At 41.3% G+C, this 25356-nt stretch overlaps 1 protein-coding gene across 4 annotated transcripts in view; it reads right to left on the minus strand.

Annotated features, from left to right (window-relative positions):
• Positions 1 to 589: 589 nt before the first annotated feature.
• The window catches only part of CDK14 (cyclin dependent kinase 14), a 283282-nt gene continuing 258515 nt past the window's right edge, over positions 590 to 25356 (minus strand). For all 4 annotated transcript variants that reach the window (XM_026039394.1, XM_026039392.1, XM_026039390.1 and 1 more), the window contains exon 14: positions 590 to 673. The gene's annotated coding sequence lies outside the window, so the exon portion shown is untranslated. The remainder of the gene's footprint in view (positions 674 to 25356) is intronic.

Raw genomic sequence — 25356 nt, forward strand, 5'->3', positions numbered from 1 at the left:
AGAGTAACCAAATTCAGAGTTCTGAAGTAAACATGCAATTATTGCCGTGTTTTGAGGATGGATATGAGTGGTCTAAAGAGATCAGGAAAAATGAGACAATCCAACAGCACTTTAGGAAGAGTGGCAAGGTGCTGGAATTGTCAGTTGATCAGAAACGTTGGGCTCGCTCTGGCAGAAATAGTCTTCCTGTTGGTTGCAAAATATGCACAACTCTCAAAGGAAACGCACGGTCCTTTATGCCACTGTTGTCTTTTTTGTACACTCATTACCAAAGAAGAAGTGTGAACACCAAATATGTTGTCTTAATGTATTTAAGACATTGCTGGTGAAAGCATAAAAATCTTTACAAAGATGCAGCGCGGCAGTGGAAAATCAAACAAAATCAAACACAAAAGACCGAAAGAGTACATGCCATGTATCAGTAAGCCAAAGCTTAATCTTCACATAGTTCTCTGAAATCACAAGGTATCCAAATGCGTGCAAGGTTTTAAATAAACTGCAGGGAAAAAAAAAACCAAAAACAAAAACCAAACAACGGGGTCTTGCCAGCTTCAATTTTCTTCTGAACGAAATCCACCATAGAGAAAGAAAGGAAACAGGCCATGGTTCCTTCCCAGTGTTGGCCTCCTCGGTAGGTTTTTTGTTTCCCTCCTCCAAACTGGTAAATTTAATCCTGTAAGGAAACAATATAAATTATAATATACCCCATGACTTGCCTTTTTCAACGATTTTTAAACCTGTTAAAAAAATAGGTTAGCGCAAAGCCAGTTAAAAGGAAACCAATGCAGAGTGAAGGACAGACATCCCAAGCATGTTTGCTGGCACAGCCCAAGGAATTCACAAGCTCTTCTTGCCCCTTTTCTCAAGGAGTCCTTAGTGAACACTTTTGCAGCAATACTTGGGACTAGTTTAAGAAAAGTTTTCCTTAGCTTTCCTCTCAAGGAGCTATTTAAGGTTACCTTGGAATAAGTCACAAATACTTCTGTAAATGCAATCTGATTATGGAGCTCCTTGGTACACTGCATGTAAAAGCATTCACTTTTATTTGGGTGTTTTTCTATTAATACACCAAAATAAAACAACTCTCCTTCAACAAAGACATTTCATAATCAGCATTCTTAAATAAAAGTCCATATAGATTGCGGTGCAAAACAATAATATGATGCACAGCAGTTTCTTGAGCCTTCTTGCAGCTTGGTCTACTACCTCGTGACTCCTGCTTGGGTTGTCTCTTAATTATGTTTGAATTTTGTGTATTTTTTTTTGAATTTTGTATCCCACATGACAGTCCAGCTTTCCTCTGGGTCTTGGAGTATGGCTAAAGACCCAAGAAATCTTGTTTCAGGGAATGCATCAGAGCTGACCCATTTAGTTTACCCTTCCATAAACTTAAAAGGAGAAAGAGAGTTTGGAACACTCAGAAATTCCCAAATGTGAAAGTGGTGAAAGGTTGCTGGCAATATTTTCCTCATTCCCCTTCCTTAAACCCAACACTTTGCAGAGGTGACCCTCTTAATGCCCCTTCCCCCTAAAGAAATAATTAAAATTCCCAAACTCCTTTCTTCAATGTGGAGCTTGCGTGTTGCCACCCTGCCACCTGCACTACAGCTGTGGAGGCCACATCTGCCCAGCCCCAGGGACAATTCTACATTTTCTGGCTTCACTTTTGGTGCTGCATGCAAATCGGTTAATCTCTTCTCCAGGGCAGRGTCTGACTCTATGAGATGCTGAATATCTTAATGAGAAGTTTGGTGTTTTCTGAAGCAAACTTCTTTAGAAATGAAATGGGCAGTTCCCACCACATAACAAGGGAAAAAAGATCTTGGCATATTGGCAACCACTGCCAGGTTCAACACAGGCCAAGGGCAGAACACCGTGGGCTAAGAAAGTGGAGAGCAATGTCATAAGCGTGCACTGAAGACTGCCAGGCTTCCTGATGAAGCCCGGGTTGTTTTYCTGCTCCAGCTCAGGAGAAGGCAGCTGTCAATTCTGGAATCCCAGCTCTACCTTCTTCCACTCTGCTGAGGCCAACGTGTCATTGCCACCGCTGGGGCCGCGGGTTCCTGGTGGACGTGGCCATCTGTGGGATGGTGAGACGGGGAGCACCGCTCTCACCACCGCTGAGCGCGAGCAGCATTAGGCTAGAGCAGCCCACCTCCCAAGCGGTGCCGCACTCACGTTGCCAGGTTTTTATAGATATATTTTAGAAATACCCTTGCTTGGAATTTAACGCATTTTCCCAATCATCCAAGTCAACGTTTTGCTTGGTGACTTGGCAGATTGTGGCCTCTRGTCACAGCTTTGCTTCTAAAAGTGTAACTTGTTAAGTGGAATATTTACAAGTGGTGATTTYCCAAGAGCAAAACAGGATTCTTTCAGATCTCCTAATAAATAAATAAATAAGAAAAAGAAATACAACAGACTTCCTTAAAAATTAACTTGTATTTTTTTCACCTCAAGTCCTATTAATTTTGATTTTCATGATGTCTCTACTAAAACTAAAAGGTTACATGCAGGTAATGATGTGCTTGAAATATCAAGTGACCAAACCCAGTAACTCAGCTCCGTGTGTTCGTTATCTGGAGAACTCATCAGGTGCATGCATCCTTGTTTGTCACAGACCCCAAATGGGATAATGCAGGATACTGATCCGCATTAAAAACAGGCAAACTTTACCATGACGCAGCTGTTGATGTAGCAGCAATTCTACTAAAGGATACTAAAGACTGTAATTTAAATTTAAAAATAAGACGGAGAAGGGTGACCAAAGGGCTCTGGCATCGCAAATAGTTTTCTTTATTTTTAATTAATAAAAATAATCTCCTTCCCTTTAAAAATGCAAATCAGCAATTCGATGCTCCTTTTGGCAGCATCAGCATCCTTCGCTAGGTGCTTTTAATTTTTGTATAAATTATAAAATAGGGCAGAGCTGTGCTCCCGTAGCGTCCTTGGCATGCAAAGCACATTCAGAGTGCAGGTCTATTTATGTTGCAGCTGATTTAGCATTATTATAAGAGTGTTCGTTCTATGACATCAGATTTTAAATAAAAATGTGAGCTGACAACCAGGGGTGCTATATTCTCTGTGAGATGAAACATAAGGGTATTTCAAATCATCAACCATACATTCTTTCTGCTTCTCCCTCCATCAGATATGCAGACACCGTATAGATCCTGTTCATTTTTCTCTAAAAAAGTATAATATTAACAGGTGATTTTTTTCCCCCCACACCTTTTCTTCCAGTCTTTGTTAGAAAACTCCCTTTAAAAAGGCAGCCAAACATTATCAATACTATTTGTACTCAGACGCTATCTACATACAACTCACTGCTATAAATATTAATTAATTGGTTCAGCAATACCCATAATGCAACTTTATTTTGACCTACATGCCCTATGAACTAGATATTTTTTTGGATTCCGTTTTCTTAAAACCAACTGTCAGCATCATGTGATGGAAGAGATGAAAAATGAAAATGAGCGTTCCCGCTGTGCAGGTGAGTGACCTGTGGGAGACAGCTCTGCCTGCCAGGATTTTTACACGTACCATCAGACACAGACCAATTGATTAGATCATCTTATACCCGCCACCAACTAGGCTCAAGAGACTAATTAGAGAGAGTACTGCCTGCGCAGGCACCCCATTGACACCTAATTTGCTCAGCCAAAGCCTTTGGGGAGAATGTATTATCTCTGCAGCTGCACTTCATGCATTTCTGATTTGAGGCATAAGCAAGGAGTTCTTCTTCGCAGTTTTGAGCAAACTGAGTATATAAGCCCTTAAGTGCTAAATATAAGGAGACAAATTAAATCTGGCCAGCCTCCCATAAATTCATAAATTCCCCCCTTCAAATATATGTATATATGTATAAGCACACATGCACACCTTACTTTATATCTGTGTCTATAATACATGTGCACAAACATGAACATACATGTGTCTGTGTATGGAATGCTTGGGCACACACAAAGTCATTTTTTAAAAAAATAATGCTTTAAAATACGAAGTTGTTGCACAGTATAAAGTGCTCTCTTTTTCAAGGATTTTTTTCCCCTTAAAATATAAAAGAATTGCAGTTGTCCTCATATATGAAAAATAAATGATCTGCACCATTGTTAGCTGAAGCTCAGTAATAYTCCATGGAGAGGGCTCTACAGAGGGCTGCCTATTAGGTTTCTCTAGGTGTCTTCAGAGGTGTTAGCTCAAAGATGGAGTGATTATAGCAGTATACAGCCTGCTGCAGCTGAAAGCAATTCTTTTATGAACTGTACCTGGTTTGTTCTTTGCTGAGGAACACTGTTCAATTGACTATACACAATTTTATTAAAATTGCTTTCTGCCAGGCTTTAGTTTTACTTTGTTACCCATGCCCCAAAATACACAAGAGAGGCAGGACTGAAGGCTATGATTAAAAATTTATTAAAATATATACATAYTTGACACTAGAAAAACTATGATTTTTTTTCCAAACTGAGAGGGTTTTGAGAAAAACATTTTTAGGATAGGCTTTTATAGGATTTTTGAGCTCAAGTACTTTGTAACACACAGAGAAATGGTGAATTTGCCTCACTTCTGAAACAGGACTGAAACAAAAAATCTTCTTCCCTGTGATGTGCCTATACACCAGTTTTCCAGGAGCTTATTAAATCAGGAGTTTATTAAAATTGAATTATTAAATCAATTTAATGCCAGCTTGCACCAGAGTCAGTATTTTCACAGCCGGTTTAGAGTGTTTTAACTCACATTTTGCACTGCCATAACTAAGCTGTAACTACATGGGTGCAAGGCACCGGTGCTTGTAGCCTCCCTTACCAAATACTCTAAGAATTCGACTTCCAGTCTTTTTCACAGGATGAATCACAACTTTAAGAAAGAAATCCTCACCTTCCTCACCAGTTTCCAAAAGGCCACATCTTTCCAATTCAGTTTAGATTTCTTTAGCAACAGTTTATTTAATTTAATGTTTAAATGAAAACTCAGAATTAGCTTGGCAACTGTTGCCTGTTACTTATTCATAGAACGTGGTGAGTTTATTATATTATATAAATATTTTATATTTATACAAAATATTTTATGTAGTATATTTTAATAATAACAACTATYGGTCATTAAAAGTAAATTGTATTTGACAAGCAAGTTACAAAACATTTACTGTTTTTTTCTGCTCTATTCTGCTGTGCTTTAGTAACTGGGTATATATTCTTATCTGCACTGGACCTCCCAAACTCTTATCTTTAATGATGAATACTGCTGTATATTCTTCTCCACGGGTCTAATACACGACTCCTAAGATAGATTATATACAAGGTGTTTTCTGCTTGATCATATATACTGTTTTGGGAATTGCTCTTCCTGCAGAGACTTTTTGGCAAGAGGGTTTGCGCCTGTGTGCAGAGCCCCTGCCTCCCAAMCAAGGAGCCTGCACACGGGGAGCTGTGGGGTCATGGGCTGCTTTTGGGGTGGGCAGGGGACATCACTGACCCCAAATGAAGCGAGTGCTCGACAAGGACTGCAAACGAGTCAGGAAATAAAGCACAGTAACACAAGCTTGTGAATGAAGCCATTTTATGAGTGCATATATATGAAAGGAAATTAGGAATCCCTATCAAAGGTGAGAGGTTTGTGATAAGAGTGGATATGGGCCTGGCAATGACGATCCTGAGGTTCTGTCGCTGCTGCTGAATGTTACCTTCAATGTTACCAAGTCACCTTCTCCCTCTGCGAGCTCTCCSTGGTGTGGGTTACACTTCAGCTGGGGAGCTTGGTCTGCCTGGCAAAACGGGTGCCAATTTTAGCGTTTAGCTGGGGCCCCCAACACTTCACATAAACACTTCCAATTTATCAAAAACACCTCTGTTAAAACAATTGTAAACCCTGGGGCTCACTGAAACCCTTCCCTGGATGGTGAGGGTTTCAGAGCGGGCCTTTCTGTGTCAGAAGGGCGCCGGGAGCGTGGCCGTCRTCACCGGGAGCGCGGTGACCCCGCGGCCGAGAGCCCGGCCGACGTGGGAGGCTGGAGCTGCGGAGCCAGGCCAGCCACCACATGCATCTCAATAGCCGCAGACCGACCGTGCATGCAGCTCTCCCCAAAATATTGTAATGAATTCCTTCGGAGCAGGCCTCCTTAGGAAAAAGGGCCTCCGAGGCCTGATCCCCGCAGTACTGTTTTATTAACTGCATTAATTCCCATGATATTTGATAGCGCAACCGGCTCCACYGTTGATTTGTAGTCGTACCTTTAACTTTTGAGTGGCTGTGGTAACTTCCAAATTAGTTTTCTCTGAGTCTTTCAGCGAAAATCCTTTACTGCCCTAGCTGCCCACAGMTGAATTTTTTTTCTTTGAGTTGAGAACAAAGTCCACAAAGCCTTTTCCAATTACCATTTGAATAGGGCTTCACATGAAAAATGGCCAGGACTGAATCTACTWCATGTCTTCTAGTTTTTGAGAATAAAGCACAGCCCTCTGTGAGCGAGCTCTGGGAAAACGAATACTTCAGACGAAGATACTGCAAAAAATAGCAGCGTTACTGAGCTCCATATAAGTTGTAAGCAAAGCCATAGAAACCTTATTACAAACAAAAAGGAAAGCTGTGGATTTTGGTACACATCAAGGCTAAAGAAATATTAGTGCTACTTATTTGCAAGAATAGACTTCTCAAACCTGACAAAGAGCCAAATCCTTACAACTTCTTGCACCCTCCTGTTTGTTTTCCCTTTTCCAAATGCGAGCTGCAGGGTTCCAGTATGTTATTTATATTTTTTTAATGGCTTGAGGATTTGTCATGTTTGAAATTAAATGCTATAGGGGTATAGATTTTCACTCATGATTATATCAGTAGTAAAATTGAGGGATGTGACTGAAAGATTTTCCAGATTCCAGTATGCAGGAAACCCAAATGAGCCTCAGTCCCCTTAACCCTCTTCTCATTATCTTTTTCTTTTTTTTGATCATCTTAATGTATCTAAAATATATGTTACTTGGCCTGATACTAACAAGAAAAGCTTGCCAAAGAAAAACTGATTAAATGTGAACTGGAGACATGCTGTCTCCCTGGATCTCTAATAAGAAAACCTAAATTTACACTTTTTGCCAGTGCTTAACACAATGGCATCCTTATCTCAGCAGTAGCATCAGCTATCTAAAGGAAAACAGATGAGCAAATGCTATGCCCGAACAAAATTTGCATGTAGCTTAATTAAAATATTTCCAAGAAAAACAAAACAGACAAAAACAAAACAAAAAAAAGCCTATCAGTTTCAGTTGCATATCACACAATTCAGACTAGGAAATATCTGTTAAAGGCAATGTACAGCCATTAATGCATGGGTTTATTGCTAGTTTAAACTGGTGGGCAATCTCCTCATTGCAGTCTCTTGCAGAAAAAGAAGGGTCAAAGGAGCTGGAGACGGAAAGCCAAGCAATGAGGTGCTCATCAGTGGGGCTGTGATGCCCTTCCACCACCCAAGCCTCACACTCAGTTGTTACTACTGCTGCCCAACAACTCATCCCCTCACCACTTATCCTGCTAAAACTGTCCATGGGATTCAGTGATCTAAAAGCACATGAAGAGGGATTATTTTCACCTAGAACCTTTCAGTGATCCATCAGATAGCAAACTGATAAAGTGGTGCACCAGCACAAATGATGGGAGAGCAAGAAGGAATTGTCTAGGTAGAGTTAAGCAGAATTTATGGTGCTGTTTTTGCCTGCAAAGACAAGATTTTGGAATTATATCCTTATTTTTCATGAAYGTCAGTTCCTCGGTACATTACTCATAGTGTAGCTTCACTTTGTAAATTCTGAAGCCACTTCCCAGCTCACAAATGCCTAATTATTTTCAGGTATCCAGATACACAGTGAAATCTGCCTTCACTGGCTGCTCAGGGGAGCAGACAGAAGTTGTAGCATAATGACCAAGTAATTAAAAGGAAGAAAACCGTACTCAAAAGACTGGGGAACACCCTTAAGATTGCCTAATAAGGATAATCTCCTGTATGTGGTTCAAGGGAGCAGCAAACACGAGATGGCTGAGAGCCCATGCTTCTGACTGAACATTCTTGGATTTGTTTAGTTGGGTTTTGTTTTTAGCAATATGCTTCTAGCCTGCCAAGAGATTCAAGGAGATGCTTAACAGATTGTGAAGCTTCAAGATATTTTTAAACAGAGTTCAGAGACTTCAGAAGGGACAGAAAAAGCTTCAGATTCATCGTAGCCCAATATCTAGCTTAGAATGAAGAATGTAAGCCCAGAGTTCAGAGAGACCAGGCTGACTGTGCCCCAATCCAAACACCAGGAATGAAACCTGCTCACTGCCAGTCTCATGACTGATGGCTGCTGTTATTTAATATGACTACTTGTCAAGTCTAGCGTCAGGACACTGCATCTATCTGAGCCACAAGAGCYAACCGACCTCAATACCAGGTGTGATGCAGGCCGTGACCATTGCCCTCATCATCTCCCCTGTTCCAGCACATTATGAAATACATGAATTCGGAGGTTCATTCCTGGATTGCCCTTTGATTCTCAGGTGTATTCTTTCTGCATATTTTGTAAAGTGATGTGTACAGAGGCAGTGCTAAACTACAGATACACATTTAGCTGGGCAAATGCAGACACACATAAGGTGGCAACCCTCTGATTCCTGGGAAGTGTCCAGCACAGCCCGCAGAGTTGCCAGGATTGTATCCYGCTGCAGCAAAGTCCGCTGGAGAAAATGGCTTACAATATCCTAAATACCTGCCAGATGACTCATGAGCATTCACCTCCTCTGGAAAATTTAGGGCTATCTTATGCAAAGACAGGACTTCATAAAAAGGGCATTCTGCATACATGTGATATTGTCTATATTGGCCAAGTTGCTTCTTGAAAGTTAGAAATCCTGAAACAAATTTAAGAGTTTTAGTGTAATCAGTGATGCGGGTCTTGGGACTGATGCGGGAAATATTGCTTAAAGAAACAAAAACAGAACATACAGACACCTCTACAGGGGATCAACAATACTATATACTACCTTAGTTCCCATAGACGTAAATCCTAAACATTAAGAGAAGAATACAAATGTATTTGTCGTTACCAGAATCATTACAGAAGTCTGAAAGTATCTGCAGGCAGTTTGGAGTGAAGTTAAGTTTTCGTTTGTTCTTCTCCGGAGAGGACAAAATGAATCACACCTCTGTTTATATTTTTTGTGTGTCTTTTCCCTAGAGATTTTTTTTTCCCAAAAGAAGTGAGCACTGCTCAAACCAGCAAGTAGTTCCTAATTAATCTGGAACACGGAGTTATGACAGCCTTTGTTTTAGCCTGACAGAGCTGACATCATTACAGCTGCATTCTGGCGAGCAAAGATCCTTCCAGCTGAAAGCTGTTCTTGGTAAGAACCATCTGCTTACAGGTCCTGTTGGCTGCTGTGGCTTCTCAGGGCCTGAGCATCACGCCAAARCACTCATGTCCATTAAAAGAAATTCTTTAGGACAGAAGTGCAGCCTTTAAGCACACATAAGATTAGACAGAAGGTAGACCTCACATGCCGAATCACAAGGATCTTTCCCACAATTATGGTGTATTAAATTAATGGCAAGCTTAAGTAATAGGGGTATTTATATTTTGGAATATATTTCCAAATACCATTATGTCCAGAGCACTTGGGCTATTTCGTCCACCAATGTCATACAGTGGTATTAATGCAGAGGTCAGGAAGTTTTGGGGGTTAATCTTTCCGAGATGGGTTTGTTTCTCAACACAACAGTTCTGGGAGACCAGAACGAGGCAAGGGAGAAAAAAAAAGATATTTCAGGAAATGCAGAGGTGTCTATATGCCAGGTCCCTTGCCTCCATGTTGATACCTATAGGTTCTGCTGGTACTTAATGAATTTCCATACAGCTGTTCAGCCCTTTCACCTACACACTTGTTACTTGGGATTCTTGCTGAGCATCTCTGATATGACAAATGGTTACTGGCACCTTCAAGCTAGCTAGGTGTTCCACACCTATTTTCATGTAAAAAAAATATATATGGAGCTCTAACATAGGAATATTTCCATGGTGCAAACTCTTTGGCAATTAAATAGAAAAAAATGTTTCAGAATTGGCACCTCTACAGAACAGCAATGACAATATCCTATCCAGCCTATAAAAAGAAATAACGGAAGAACTCAGTGATATTTTTTCTTGGAGTTCCCACTGTGTCTGAGGTAAGACCTTTTCCATGTGTACAGATAAGCTAGTCACATATAAGGCATGATTTAGGAAACCCAACATGAGGTGCTTTTCATGAAAACAATTAAAAACTTCAAAATTCATCTTTAAAAGTCAGGCCTCCTTCAGATTTTATAGGAGCTTTTCCCACACAGATGTTTCCTTTCCTTTTCCTTTTCCTTTTCCCTCGCCCCTTCCCTTCCCTTCCCTTCCCTTCCCTTCCCTTCCCTTCCCTTCCCTTCCCTTTCCAGACTTCTACATATTGAACAGAAGCAGTCTCACACACTTGAGAGGTTCCATACACGAGTCAAAAACAGCAGATGCCACATTTGTTGTTGTGGCACACCGTGCATTTTGTCGGTACGTAAGCACAGGTAGCATGGTCCTATAGAGTACTAAGGYCTTTGCTTCCAGTGCCATAGCATCAGTTTCCATGTAACTGCAAGACGTATTTAATCTTTTATTGAAGCTCCATTATATAATAAATGTAAGGTTTTGCACAGCTCATTTAAATAGTTTAAATGACACAAGGTTAAGAACAGGAAAGCCTTTCACCAAAGGTGTGGAGTTCTTTTCAAAGATTTTGTTTTATTTGAAGCTTACTTTCAGTGCATTCTTTTACCTTGGCTTCTTCCCAAGTGGGTATAAGTTAATTAAATACGATTTTGACCCTTTAACCTTCCCTATAAACTGCATCTTTACCTAACTCTATTTAAATAAATCAGATTTAAAAAAAAACATGTAGCAKAATATGTATTTTTACAGCTGTGAAAAAAACAAACATGTCTATTAAACCCATTTGTAAGCACTTAGTAGTCAAAGCAACAGCCAGGACTCATGGATGATTTTAATTAAAATAAATCTGGGTGGGCATATAAATTCATTTATGATGGATTTTCTCAAACTGCAACTTCTCTAGCATTACTGAACAGCACTGCACTACAGTAAGTCCTCATTTGTTCGTGGCAACAGAAGTTCAATCCACCTGATTAGCTTGTACTTGCTTTATGAGCCATGTAAAGTGCAGCTAGTCTCGATGAAAAATATCAAAGGTATGAGGCTGAAAACTGCCATAGGAAAGGAGAGAAAGAAAGGGAAGAACAGATGGGCAGATAATAACAACACAGGAAAAAAAACCCAGGATTTTTGTTAACACGTGCACTCTGGGTCTAGCTTTCAAAAGAAGGTGAAATAAATGCACCAAAATACTACATTTGTCTCTAAAGCTAGTGTACTTTTTTGTATACAATTATCCCTTTCACCTTAAAATACAGGCTTTTGAATATAAACACAGCCTATTATCTGAGATTAATAGATTCTTCTGAAAAACTATGGTCTTCTTTTAATTTCATCTGGAAACACCTAGTATAATCTAGGTATGAAAGATTATAACAATTATACATGAATAAAACAATAAGCAGCTCACTTATAACTCAAGAACAAAGAAATAAGCCAGCTCTTTGTGCATAAGTGATGTGTTTGGGTCCTGGCACATGCAGTGACAAAGAAACTACCAGCGGAGCTTGAGAACGGATCACATCTCTCACCCCAGCAGGAGCTTCATCAAGCGAGTGCAGCACGCCAGGAAAACCTTCCAACAAGTAACCCTTTGGGTTACTGGGGCATCACATTCTAATTTTGTGGCTATAAACGTCCATATTCAAGAGTGCTGAATTTAGGGATGTGGTTGGTTATTCGATTGGGACATTTCCAGACAGTTCCCTGCGCCCGTCCTCACTGAAGTAAATGCAGGAAGAGGACAAGAAGAGGCATCTCATGCGTAAGATACCCCTCATCCCAGTGTGAACCAAGAGATATGCATAACAGCAGGGATGCATGTGAACCTGCACACCAAGTCAGAGCTTCTGATGCCCAACTGGTATCTTCATTACAAGTGTCCTGCTTTTTTTTTTTTTTTTTTTTGATGCCCAACTGGTATCTTCATTACAAGTGTCCTGCTTTTTTTTTTTTTTATGGCATCACACACTGTATTTTGCTCACCTGGTCAAACTGCATTAGACCAGGATTGTTACTCCACATAGGTTCTGACAGTGAAGATTTACAGGAAGAAACTCCTGTTTTTCTTATTGCACCCGWGTGGACCACATGCTCACAAGCATCTCTGCCCCACTTATCTATGCCCAAAACCAAGGTTTCTAAATGAAGTTMTGGAGGCAGAGTGAGTCAAAAGGGGGAAAAAAAAAAAGTCATCAAAAAAGGCACTGGAAATAATAATAAATACTTTAAAAGAATGTCAACAGCCTGTAACTCTCACTCATCAGAGTATTTTTATCCGTTCAAGTAATGCTTACAATAACAGTACTGTACACTCAAAGAGACACATACTTTGTGCTTTGACAAGACTTTGTATGGCGTTATTTTAATTATTTTCCTTACATGGCAAGTAGAGGATGAAAAAGAGATTTCTGAAATAAGAAATGTTATTGTTCAGTCACTAATCGTACCTGAGGGACTTASAGGCAGTCTGGTTTCTGAAATATCTTTGAGCTTATTTTACAAAATTGACTAAGTTGGTGGTATCCCTTTCACGTGGATTTTAATGGAAACCACTAGAACAGGCTCCACACAGAAGTAAAATAGACACCACTGGACACTGAAATCATATCCTGGAAAATTTAAAAAAGCTAATATTTGAAGCAGGGCATTTTTATTAATTCAAAGAGGCTAATTTTTCATTTGTCAGTGCCTATTTATGAGGTGATTGAGTTTACASTTGACATATAGCCTACGTGGTAGGCTATTTATTTTTAGAACATAAAACATATATCCTCACTGTTTTGAGAAACTCCTGACCCTCAGGAGTCACCGTAAGGGCTCGCTTGCTCTCCTTTGATTTGGGAGGCCGCGCAGGAGTGCTATGAGCTTCCCTGTTTTGCTTCTTGGCATTCCACACGCCGTCGGGACCCAGCAGAGGAGCTGGGGGCAAGCCGGTATCAGCACGAACGCAGAGGCASCCGAGGTCACCTCGGAAAGGAGGCAGAGGAGAACCCGAGGGGGGCCCAGCGCAGCGGGTGACACCAGAAGGGCAGTCTGCAGGAGAAGCCAAGCAACAGGACGCTTCCCAGCTCCCAGGCGTTGCGGCAGACGCTGCTATAATATGGAAATAGATTCCTCCCCTCGAGGGCCATGTGTCCCCACACCAAGCTCACCYGGGCTGCCTGCTAAAATGGGCCACCTCGCGTTACCCTGGCAGGGGAGCTGCCAGCACTAGGCTGGTTTTCCACTGGTGCCTCCTGCTCTGCTGGTCCGGCTCTGCTTCCCCGGTTGCTTTTAAATAATAAGGAAGGAGGCAAATGGGAGGGATTTTCCTGCGGTGCTGCTGGCAGTGAAGGCAGCATGCAAGGGCACTTCTTGTGCAAACTGGCTCCAAATGCAACGTCGAGTGATTAACAGCAGTTAAACCAGAAAGCCGGGACCTGCCGTGCTTTGAGTCACTCCTCCTTGACCATGGCACGCAGGCAAAGAGATTACACGCAAGGATAAGGCTAAAAAAGAAAACAGCAGCTTTCTAAACATGCAGTTCTGCGAGGGAGAAGGATGAACTTCTCCTCTTCCCACCCTTCCAMGTACCAGGAGGGCCTTTTTTGATGRTTTTTTGGGGGGAAGGGGTGCCAGGGAGGCATTTAGCACCACAGCAATGTTAAAAATGCCTTTCGCATCGAACACCCAGAAATCAGGACAGGCACTATTGAGCCTAAGCCTATGGTTCAGTCCCTGAAGCCTGGTCGGACAGGCCGAAGCAGCAGGCAGGGGCACAGGAACACGACCAAGGGAGAAGGGGCAGGAGGAGACACCGAGATACAGACAGCACGAACGTACAGCCAGGAGGTTACACTTCTTTTCAGAAGCAGCCACAGATCCCGTTATGYCTGGGTCACACGGCAGCATTTCCTGTCCAAGGAACAGCAGGTCGGCTTGTTTGCACAGCACACCGCGTCTTCTCTTGTGTCAGCCTGACACGGAGGATAATCACCTCCTACTGCTGCCTACTGGCCTCATACTGGGCCTGAGAGGCATCAATGGCACCGACGRCAGCACCAGCGAAGGCAGAAGGAGGGATCGATAAGTTCCCATACTGGGAAACGTTCTCCTTCGCTTTTTCAGTTTCTGGGAAGGAAATTTCGGGAAATGACAACTGTTAAAAGAAGCTAAAACAATTGCTCTTGCAATCTTAATTCTGTGCCTTCTGCATCTCTGTTAAAATCTTCAATACGTGGTCATCCTCCTCCTCTCACACGCAAGAGCTTTGCCACATTCACTGGCCAAAACATAGGCTGCTCTTGGAAGATCAAGACTTCTACTGAAAATGCGAATCTTGCCTCATTTATTGTGGAAGTTGGAAGGCCTCGAGTAAGTGGAGCAATGCACTAGGAAACAGTTTTGGTGGCTGAATGCCTAGAAAGTTGCATTCAGTCCTGCTTCTGCCAGAGCTCCTGCACAATGCTAGAAAACTTATATAAACTTCTTTTTTTTTTTTTTTTTTTCCCTAACAGGAATTCATTTGGTGTTTCTCATTTTCTGTATAATCCAAGATGGTTCCTGGCTTGGGTTGCTGAGCATTCACTGCTGCAACTGAGGTCAATGCAAAATGAAACCCAGTCTGAACATATTAAGCACTAAAAGATGCTAAGAGTTCTGAGAAATCAGGCAGGAAAAATTGATTTATTTTTAACAACTGTCATTTTAATACCTGTGCCCCAGCTCCAAGTGTGTAAAATAGACACGTCGGCACCATTCCGACCCCAGGCAGTACCGTGAAGGGGACTTCATGATGCTGGTAAGGAGCTAAGATACCAAGTGCCCCCTGCCAAATAAAAGCTTCCATGAAAGTTAATGGTTCTGGTATGAGGCAGGCTACGGATACTATAGCCATAATGCATARGATCAAACACTGAATGATGAATATAAAATAAACATCTACTTTCCATCTGTGATCTCAGTCCATTATYCTGTGCAAAAAAGCAAGTCAAGGTCCACGGGAAATAATATACAATCCTGTAAATGAAGATTGTAGTAGATGAGTSTATAAGCCATGGGTGAAGGAAATTAAATCTGAAACCTTAGTTTTTTCATTTCCCAACTACTATTTGAATTTGCCACTTCAATAAAGTTCTTTGAAATTGATTTTTTGGAGAAGAAAGTACTGCTAMGAACTAATGGATTGCTTATCTTTGCCGTTAGTCACAAACAGGACGAAGAGATTCATAATATAAAACATAAGCCTGGCTCAAATTTTCTATCAGTTTCTACTTCTTTCAACTGAAAAGTTGTGTCTGGTTTGATGTTGTGAGACCACAGTAACTTAATTTGGGAAAGCAGTCTTTGATAATACAGGATAACATACACTCCATTCTGTAAACTTCATGATCTCTGTTTTTCGATCTAATGTATTGACTTCTGTATATACCTTCTAAAAACTGAAAGAATTTTATATAGGCATCTGTACTGGCCCGCTCTTCATACTAATTAAATTAGTTTCCTGTCGAGAAAGTAAAATAGAGGCAACCAGGAACAGTTGGGGAGACTGCTCAGAGGCTTAAGCACTGAACCATGAACTTTTCTGTTTACTACAATATTAAACAAGTAGACACTCTTGCTGACATTATGGGGAATGGAAAGGCATTCTGTTAAGATATTTGTTTCATTACTGTTCGTGAACTACTGATCTTCTTAAGCAGAGATTTTTAAAGATATATAAAGTATTTCATTTGATCCAGTTAACTAAATAAACGTATTATTTGGTTTAAAAATGCATATGTCAAAGTTAAAGCTGAATTTCAACCTCAAATCTAAGGGGTCAAACTCCTAAGGGAGGCGTAAGCCAAACCGCCTCACAATARCACAGTGTAATGTAGGGCTCCTTCCCTCCACTCCAACAAGCAGAAGGAGTCAGATTCATACATTGTACAGATCTTGGGCACAAGCACCTCCCAAGTGGTGTTGACACCTTGAAGGATTAGGGCAAGAGACATCATGCCTCTGATCTTGAATCCTAGGGCCTTTCAGCAACTGCGGGCTGGTTGGCCACATGTGTAAAGAAGGCACGAGAGCAAAAAAGCACATGCAGAGCATGAATTGGAGGTCTCCCCCTTAGTTCAACTTCATTTTGCCTTCTAATGTAAGGAGCTCTTAAATCAGAGCTCTTGCAATATTTAAGAGCTCTTACAATCTTATAAATTATTCGCATTAAAATATATGTGTTTATGGCACTATGTATATACCGAGCCTTTGTGCGCATCTACTTAGCTCAAAGCTAATCTCAGAGTAAAAGCCTTTTCTGAAAATTGAGATTTATAAAAAGAAACACTGATAAACCTTTACCTATAGGAACTCTAGTGGTCACTGCAAAAACAGCACTGCAGCACAAAACCTGTGTGATTTTGTGGATCACCCCATAAATCTTCCTTTGTCCCATGGGTTGAAGTTTTCAGCCAAGAAAAACAACATTCTTCATAAAATTAATGAAAACAAGCTGCTCTTTGCCTACAGAAAAAGATTTTTCTTAATTACATTTTTTGCTTTGAATCATATATCCTGTAGTTTGATTAAATCCTCTTAGAAGTCAACTAAAAATTAGAGCTTTGCAGCATAAACCTCAAAGGTGGTGTTTACTTGGAAAATATAAACCCACTGTGCCTTTGGAAGCTGATATTTAAAGCAAGGATAAGAGCAATATGCGAGACAGTTTTTATTATTTTTATTATGTCACTGCRTACATTTATTTTCAGGGCTTAAAGTTTTCAGAGAAATATGATCTGGCCGGTGTACTTACTAGAAATAAATGGACTGTATAAATGAATGTAGATAAAGCAAGAATACTGGAATTCTGGCTAATCCCTTGAGGCAGTAAATCAGGATTTCTAAAGCACTTAATGCAAAATATCTGCATCAAGGGGTTAAACATATAAAATATGAAAAGTCAAAGGCAAGAACTAGATTAAAAGGTTACACAGAGACTGTGCTGAAAAAAAAAGGGAGCCTGCTGCTAAATAGATATCCAACAGACACTTATTTAGGTTCACTGGCTGCAGCAGCCACTGGCATACTCTAAGTGAACTCATACAACAAACAAAAACCAAATTCTCGTGGTGGTCTTTGATCATTGCTATTACCAAAGCAGAAAATTTCCTTGCAAGAACTTACATAGGCAAGATTAAGCTAATACAACTATTTGTTTTGGTCGAAAAATAAAAATGTCCCAAAGTAAGTGGACAGTGAAGCTGAACTGAATCAATCCCTACTCACCTCAACATTTCCCTCCACTCAAGAGTGAAACTGGGCCTAAAGAATAAGCCTTTATGAGGCCTAAGTCACAGTCCTACCAGCTCAAGTCACCATCTCAGCAGCTCCCTCTCCCCATCCCTCCTGGCGCTGCAATGCTGCTGTGCTCGTGTGTGCCCCAAGGGAACGTGCCAGCAATGTCAGCCTCGGCCTTTCATGTCTTACCAAAGTTTCTGCTCATGCAAAATGTTACCGTTGCTCAACTGCTGATGCTCTGGCGTTTATTTTTCGCTTGATAAAAAGGCAGAAAGAAAAAGTTTCTTACGCTCTGCTCCTGAAGTTTCCATACACAAAAGTCCCCGAGAAGTCTTATTTGTATGTGCTACTAAAGGACATCTACTTTAAAAGAAGAAAGCCAAGAAAGTGAGCTGCGCTGATGGATAAAAAAAGAGAAAATACACCTCGTACAAACAGCATATTTCACTGGGGGCTTTGTTCAGCAGCTCTAGTCCTAACCTGGCTGCAACCATGACCCAGCAAGCGTGAGGCCCAGAGCTCAGGGTGTATTTTGATGTGAATCGTGAGGCAACGAGACAGACCTTCATTCCTACCCCATTCCTGCGTTGATGCATGTGTACAAACAGCTTTTTGCACTGCCATATGAACTCAGCAGCCTTGACCCTTTAAGGGATTCCGTGGAAAGAGACCTTGTACCCACACAGCTTGTTTGGAGTCACTGTGCTTTTCCCAGTGGGAGACAGGAAAAGACAGGAATTACTGAGGTAAATTCACATMTTATTATTTTCAACGTGAATTAAATACTTAGAGCTAGAGCAATAAATAACAAAATCCTACTAGGCATTGATAGCTTTGAGATCTTTGGGAAGGAGAGTGACCTTGAAACTGCCTCTGTGGTTCTAAGTTTAAAAGTTTTAAACTTTRAAGGAAATTTAGGCCAGATTAAGAAAAGAATTCCTATTTTTCACACTGGCACCTCCAGAAACCCCATTTTACCTCAATAGATTTTAATCACATTCTTAAAGCTAAATGCTTGTGCAGCCACATTCCTAAATTGAGGTTAGTATCAATAGGAAATGAAAAGAAAAAATTCTTTCTATGACTAATTACACTGCTTATTGCTATTGTTCAGCAAGGTCAAACCAAATGCTAGTTCACAAATCAAAGGACAGCGTCAAAATCCTATGAAGAGCTCAGGTCTTGCATGCATGCATCTTTCTCAGCTTGTCACAAGGCTGACAGAATCTAGTAAAATCATGAGCAGGGGTAATATGCATCTGCTGAACCCTTCTACCTAAAACTGATCATGTAAAAAATTGGTTTGATATATCAAACTTCCCTTCCTTTTTCCACCTCTTTTTCTGCTTTTTACTGTTAGAGATACACATCTATATTGCACTCAAACTAAGGTAGTTCAAGGGACTCTTAAAACGAACTTCTGCTTCATCTTTTGAGAGCTTTGTGACCCTACAAATGTATTTTAACAACTATGTGGAATATCCATACGACCGAGATATTGGCAAACACTAACCCAACTGCCCATGCTTCAGGACACTTCTCATTTGCTATTTGGCCTCTGATTATGACTCCTGTAGAGAAAAAAAAAAATACCAAAAAGTGCCCAGGAAATGGTGAATAGTCCCAAAGTTATTATTTTAAGGGACCCTATTGATAGAATTAGCAAATACAGCRAAAATGTATGAACTGCGAATTGTGCTCATTATGCAAGCAAATTGTTTGTAAGAAGTGGTTACAAGAATTATTGCACACCTATCGAATCTCATTGTACAACATCATTCTTTTAAACATCCCAGTTTTACTGTGATCCTTAAAAATACTAAATTAAGACAACAGATGAATACTTGGGAGAAGCAAATCTTGAGAAAAAAAAGTCTTTACTCCCTACTTTTTATTCATTTTGCAAAGTCTGTATGCTTACCCCCGTGGGTCTGCACCAGTGTGTGAATGTCCAGGGAACATGTTAACACAGCATCGCTAATTCATCTGGATTTGACCTCTGAGGAGCAGTTTGTGTCATCAAGGAGCAAAAGTGCYGGTAAAACATTTGTGTAGATAAAAGACCTCAAGCAGCTAACCTGCTCAGCAGAGGCAAGGCAAGCAGGCACTGGGATAACGACCTCTTCCCAAACGGGGCAGGTCTGTCCGTGCAATGCTATGACAGCAAGACAAAAAACGACAGCAGCTCAGCAGGAAAACATTAGCAACGAGATAACTCTGGGCACTGCATACGGATGGAGCGAGTGAAGAAGTACAATGCTGGCCTGTTTTTACCTATTAATGGTTTAATGGCTTTGTTATTTTTTAAATAATTTTGTGTTTTGTTCTGTGCTTGTATTTAAAGCTCTTACTTTCATGCCATTTTTCTTTCCTTTTTTTTTTTTAATGCAAATCTTGATAAAATTACTTCTACCATGTGTATAAAGGTTACAATTTAGACCAAATGAGCCTTTCCCATTTGAGATACGGATTACTGGACGGCTATGTTTTTCTGAGTTTGGGGAGTTATGACACCACTCTCTAACACAAACCAGCAGAACCTGATGAACCAYGTGCAGCTCGACAAACCTGCCTGAACAGCCAGATGAGCTAATTTCTTATGCAGATTACTTATGCTCAGGATGCCTCACATTGTTTACACTGAACTTCTTCCTTTCTTGCCCTTTTCAGAGGGAGACACTGTGTTACACATCCATTATTTTTACCACGCAGGATGCCTCGAATATTTACCCACTGCTCTTTTAGCGACGCACCGAAAGTTCGGGGTTTAGGCTATTTATTTTTAAAGCGGTGGCATGATCGGACCTGCATGTTTATCTAAAGATCTCGACTTCACGGGCGAGCTTTTAGCCTGTGAGGTTTCCTCCACACATGGCAGGCAGCTGTCAGAAGCAGGGAGAGGGCGCAGGGTCACTGCAGCTGCTCCGCTAAATCACAGGGTTCCATCAACATCGCAGAATTCCTGCCGAGTGGGAGCTGGGAGACCACAGATTAGAGTACACTGGAGTGTGTATATAAGGTCACATCACGTCTATCAAAGTGATATCAAACTGGTAAGCCATACAATGCGTTTTACTGTGTTCTGTGTTCAAAGAAAATAAAAGGAAAATGGACATGTGTGTAGCAGACCACAGTTTAGCACAGAATTTCACATTGTCCTTTTAAGCAGATGGATTTTCTGTGTTCACAAGGACGTGTTGAATATGTATATACAGTGGAGATGTGTTGACCGAGAACTACATTTCTTAAATTCTTCAGGTCAGACATGAATGAGATCAAAATAGTTCTTATTAATTAAACAGCAGAAGAGAAGAATAATAGAAACCAGATGTTCACATTTCCTGAGCCCTATAGACTAATACATATAAATGTCGGTCCTTGTATATACATGTCAAYAGTTTCCCATAAAATGCTTCTCAGTATCTCCTCGTGAAACTTCACTTTTATGGAAGCAGTAGCTTTAACATCTTAAGATAACTCCAAAATTAGGATAGGTAGGTAGCAAGCACATAGCTCTGATGTGTTGGTAGACACAAATCACCCCAAAACTGACTATTTCAGAGGACAGTTGCAGGGTATTGAATGTCCTGTCTGTCACATTGCAGCCAACCGAATCTAGATGTTTGCAATTTTCCTTGCTAGAGTGTTTCAACCAGATGAACAAAACTACATTTTCTGACAGAAAATGATCTGAAGCTGATATTTCACATAAGGACCGAAGGAAACAGGTAGGGCAACACAGAATTTATTTTGGCTAAAATACAGAACAAATGAGATGACTACCTAGTAGACACTGTCTCGTACTTCTGGCAATCTTGTGCAAGCTAAAAGCTGGTAGAAGTATTTCAGACAGCAAGGTTTTATCAAACCACATCTGTCTGCAAGATTAAAAAGTTGACGTTATTATAACAACTTTATGACATTTCAAAATCTGTTCCACAATTCGACTGTTGCTAGCAATCACCTTCAACAACAGAAAGTAGGAGGCAGAGGTGCAAAAGTATAAAACACTGAGAAAGAATCGTGATTAAAAACGGTTCCATTGTGGAGTATGAACTGCTGAAACGATTCAAACTGTGTGATTTTGATGAAAGCCGCTGAAAAATCTGAGTATCTCCGAAATGCCCACAGGACACTGTGACCTTCAAACTTCCTCTCAAAAGTTCTGAAGTGTTATTGTTGAATCTGGGTCTGTGGAGCTGTCACCATCGACTTGGACTGCTTTGAGAACCACTGACCCTGGGAAAGTTTGCAGAGTTTACCACCTAAAGCAGAAGCAAATTACAAGCCTCTTTTCCTTGCCACAAATACCAACACCCACTTGCACAGTAAATGCTTTAATCTCTTCGACACAAAACCCTTCATGCCTGGCATTCCCTCTCACATGCATTTGCAGTTATTTTTTGTAGTGGGTTCCCTGCATTCGCCCGTTCCTCACTCCATCTCCCCAGACACGTGTGGCCTCCGTCCCCTCTCAGGCATCCCCCTGCACCTGGCCTGTCTTCCTAACTACTGCCCCCGTGCACCTGAAGGCCAGCAAGTCTTCTTCTCAGYGTAAGAGCTTGTCATGAAGGGGTTTTGTACCTTCGAGTTTCTCAAATTTTCTTGTATTTTTAATAGAAAGGTTTGGTTCTGGACCGTTTCTTCCTGTTTGCCTGGGAAAGACTTGCGCTTAGACTAGACAAGCAGCAGTTGGCAAGGCTGAATCGAAGCGTGAGTGCAGACGAGAGCCCCAAGMGTGCCAAGTCCTTTCTTCAGTTTGTCCCTGCCTGACCCCGCTGAGGCCTCCAACCTCTGCAGCTCTGGAGGGAGGTCATTGCTATGAAAGCACTAACGCACCCATCCTACCAGTGGGAAAACCAATGGACCTGAGATTTTAAATGGCATCCTTATCAAAAGGGATTACACAAGCCCTGCATATCTTGGTCTTCCCATCTAACAACACTTAACCTGCTTTGCAGAGGGTTTCTCAATCTTAATTATCTTTGTAGGTGTCTAAATGAAAAGGTTTAAGGGCAGCTGGTTGCAAAAATGAAAGAAGGAAGCAAGTTTCCCATGGCTTGCAACCCTGAGACCCTCCAGGCTTGAAAAACCAGGGCTGCAAAGGCTGCTGTGTTTTCATGTAACAGTACGTTTTCAGTTTTTTATTATTAATAAATTCAATGCTTCCTTAGGTCTAATTCTAAGGAAGGATGGCTCTTTCTCAGGAAAAGAAAATCCAGGGAGAGGAGAGGATAGAAATTCATAAGCATGTTTGAGAAAAGCTTTTCACCAAAATCATGAGAAGTTCTCTCAGCAATTTTCCTCTGAAATCCTCCCTCCCCCTTCCTCAAGTGCAAAATCTTAGTGTGGGATACATGTTTCTTCCATCGCTTCCTTGGCATGGCATTTCTCTGAGGTTGGAGATGGGTTTCCTGCAGTTTGTGTGGCGCAGTGGGAAGGTCAGGGAGGCAGCCCGGAGTGCGTGTACCGGAGCTCCCCGCTCCCATGCTCAGCTCTGACACRTCCCTGCTTCCCTCCTTTCCGCGCAGCCCACCCGTCTTGGCACGGGCGAGGTCAGCCAACTCCATAATCCACACACGCCGCCCAGACGGCCCGGAAAGCCACACCATAAGCAGGCTAATTGCCTCCGCGCCGCCGGAGTGAGCACCACGCACCGCCGGGAGCCGCGCGGAAGGAATGACCCAAGCGGTGACTCACGGAACAGGATACGCAGGCTCCCATTTCGGGCTGCAGGGCTCCAACGGGACACACACACACCCGGCATATGGACGTAATCAGCGGGCAGGGAGCGCGGAGGCTCCCGGGAGGCAGCCGGAGCGGTGCTCCGGGTCGCCCTCAGTTCGTTGCGGAGCACGAGTCGCTGCGCTCGGCGCGGCCCGGAGCGCCCCGGCTTCCGAGGGGGACGGCGAGTGCCAAACTCAATGAAAAAGCCTATAATTAGCATGAGCACTCGAATATTAAGCGCTTTCCCATAATGCTATATTAAAAATGTCCTGCTTATAATTATTACGTTATGCTGGTAATATAATTTCATATATAATTATTAACCCCTATTAGGGGAGTAGGTCAAACAGTAGCTAGCTTAGAGTAGTTAGCTCATAATTAGCTCATAATGATTTCATTATTTGGCACGCAGTTTTCCTATGCAAAGCTCTTAGGATTTCTCTTCTAAAACTGCAGACAGAAGTGCTGATTAAGAATCTCCACAAGAGATGGAGTTTATGCACTTATTTTATCTCCAAACAAATAAAAGTAAATTGTGTACTCACACTCGTATGGGCCAGGCCCACTGAGATCTTCAGAACAAAGATCTTGGGGTTTTCAACACAGGCTACAGCCATGAACAAAACAGACTAGCTGCAAAACYTCCCCTCCTTCCATATCTGATGTATACAATAATTCAGATATGCRGCAAAATACTTCTACAACAATCATCATCAATTTAGAAGATTCTCTGTTTTCATTGCASTCACTTACAAAGTGAATATATCTGGATTTGGCAAAACTTCTTTAAGTATTGGCACCCAAGGGGAAAAGATAGAACTTTTATCAACAGTTTTACAAAGAATTTAAGATAATACCTGCACACTTTTAGATGTTTATAAGGAAAATCCTTGAACATTGCTGAAGAACCACAATGAACCCTATTCTTCTTATTTCTCTTCTTTTGTTTTCTTGCATTGTCATCTTTTGTTTTTCCTAGGATTCGCTACCTGCTCTCCTACCTTGGCAGCAGATACAGAGACTGCAACATGTCTGGAAGAGTCAGTGAAGGAAAGACCCATGAAGTGATAGAACTTATCACGGACTGAGAGCGTGGGATGAGACTTTGAAAAATTTCAGTTTTGGACCAGAAACAGCAATTCTATGTATGCAAAATACCTCAACTTTGAGGTCTAATGCTTCACATTCTTAAGAACTTGGCATAAGATCACTGTTGCAACCGGTAAGCGGAAATTCCTCTTTTTGAAATGGGCTCCTCATTTGCTTTCAACTTTAAAGGTAAATAATATTAATATGATTAGAACTCCCCTTACCATGCCTTTTTGGAAAAAAAAAAATCCAAAGATGCTGTTTTTTATTATTTGGGAGTAATTTGTTTTTTTTTCATATATGCATTTCAGTTCATTCACCTGGTCAAAAAGGTTGAGAAGAACAAGAAGCAGTCCTAGTACAAATATTAGAATAGTAAGATTACACCTAAAAGCCCARGTCATATATCAAATAATGGTAGGATAAGATTTAGAGGTGCTAGCAAGAGCAATAGGATGCTATTGGGATACAGAAGCAGCAAGGCCACATAATGAGCAGGTTATCCAAAGGGAGCGGTGAAATACTTCATGGTCAAATAAGTAAATACACACTAGGCCATTTCCATGGGCCCCCTCCACTTGGGCCTGCCAAAGCCCACATGTGTGCTAGGTTGTCTGAAGACCGAGCCTAGCTGAAGACACGTGCAGGTCCTGGTCTGTGCATGCAGCCTTGCACGCACTTTCTGCACGTGGACCCTTGGAGGGAATAGAATTTCTCATCACAGTTCAGTGTCCCTCTTGGACTATGGCAAAACAAATACAAACTAATGCTTCCAAAACAAGGTAACTTTATTTTAAGTCCACAGAACACAAGTTCACATTAATAAATATGTTACTACTTACCGTGCAAGTTCTTTTCAGCTAGATAAAGCATTTTTTAATAAACTCAATGTTTGGGGTCTGGAAGCAATCAAACAGCATGCGAATATTGAGGACAACTCCAAAAATGCTTGCAACATAATTGGGGCCTGTTGCAGTGCTGTTATTCCCGTCCCAGCCCCTGCTGGAGAGAGCTGCACTGAAGAGCAATCACCAAACACCTCCCTTTCCCCTCTGCCTCTCAAGCA

Source organism: Nothoprocta perdicaria, unplaced genomic scaffold, assembly GCF_003342845.1.
Source record: "Nothoprocta perdicaria isolate Ctin4 unplaced genomic scaffold, notPer1 scaffold_23, whole genome shotgun sequence".
Classification (NCBI taxonomy): Eukaryota; Metazoa; Chordata; class Aves; order Tinamiformes; family Tinamidae; genus Nothoprocta; species Nothoprocta perdicaria.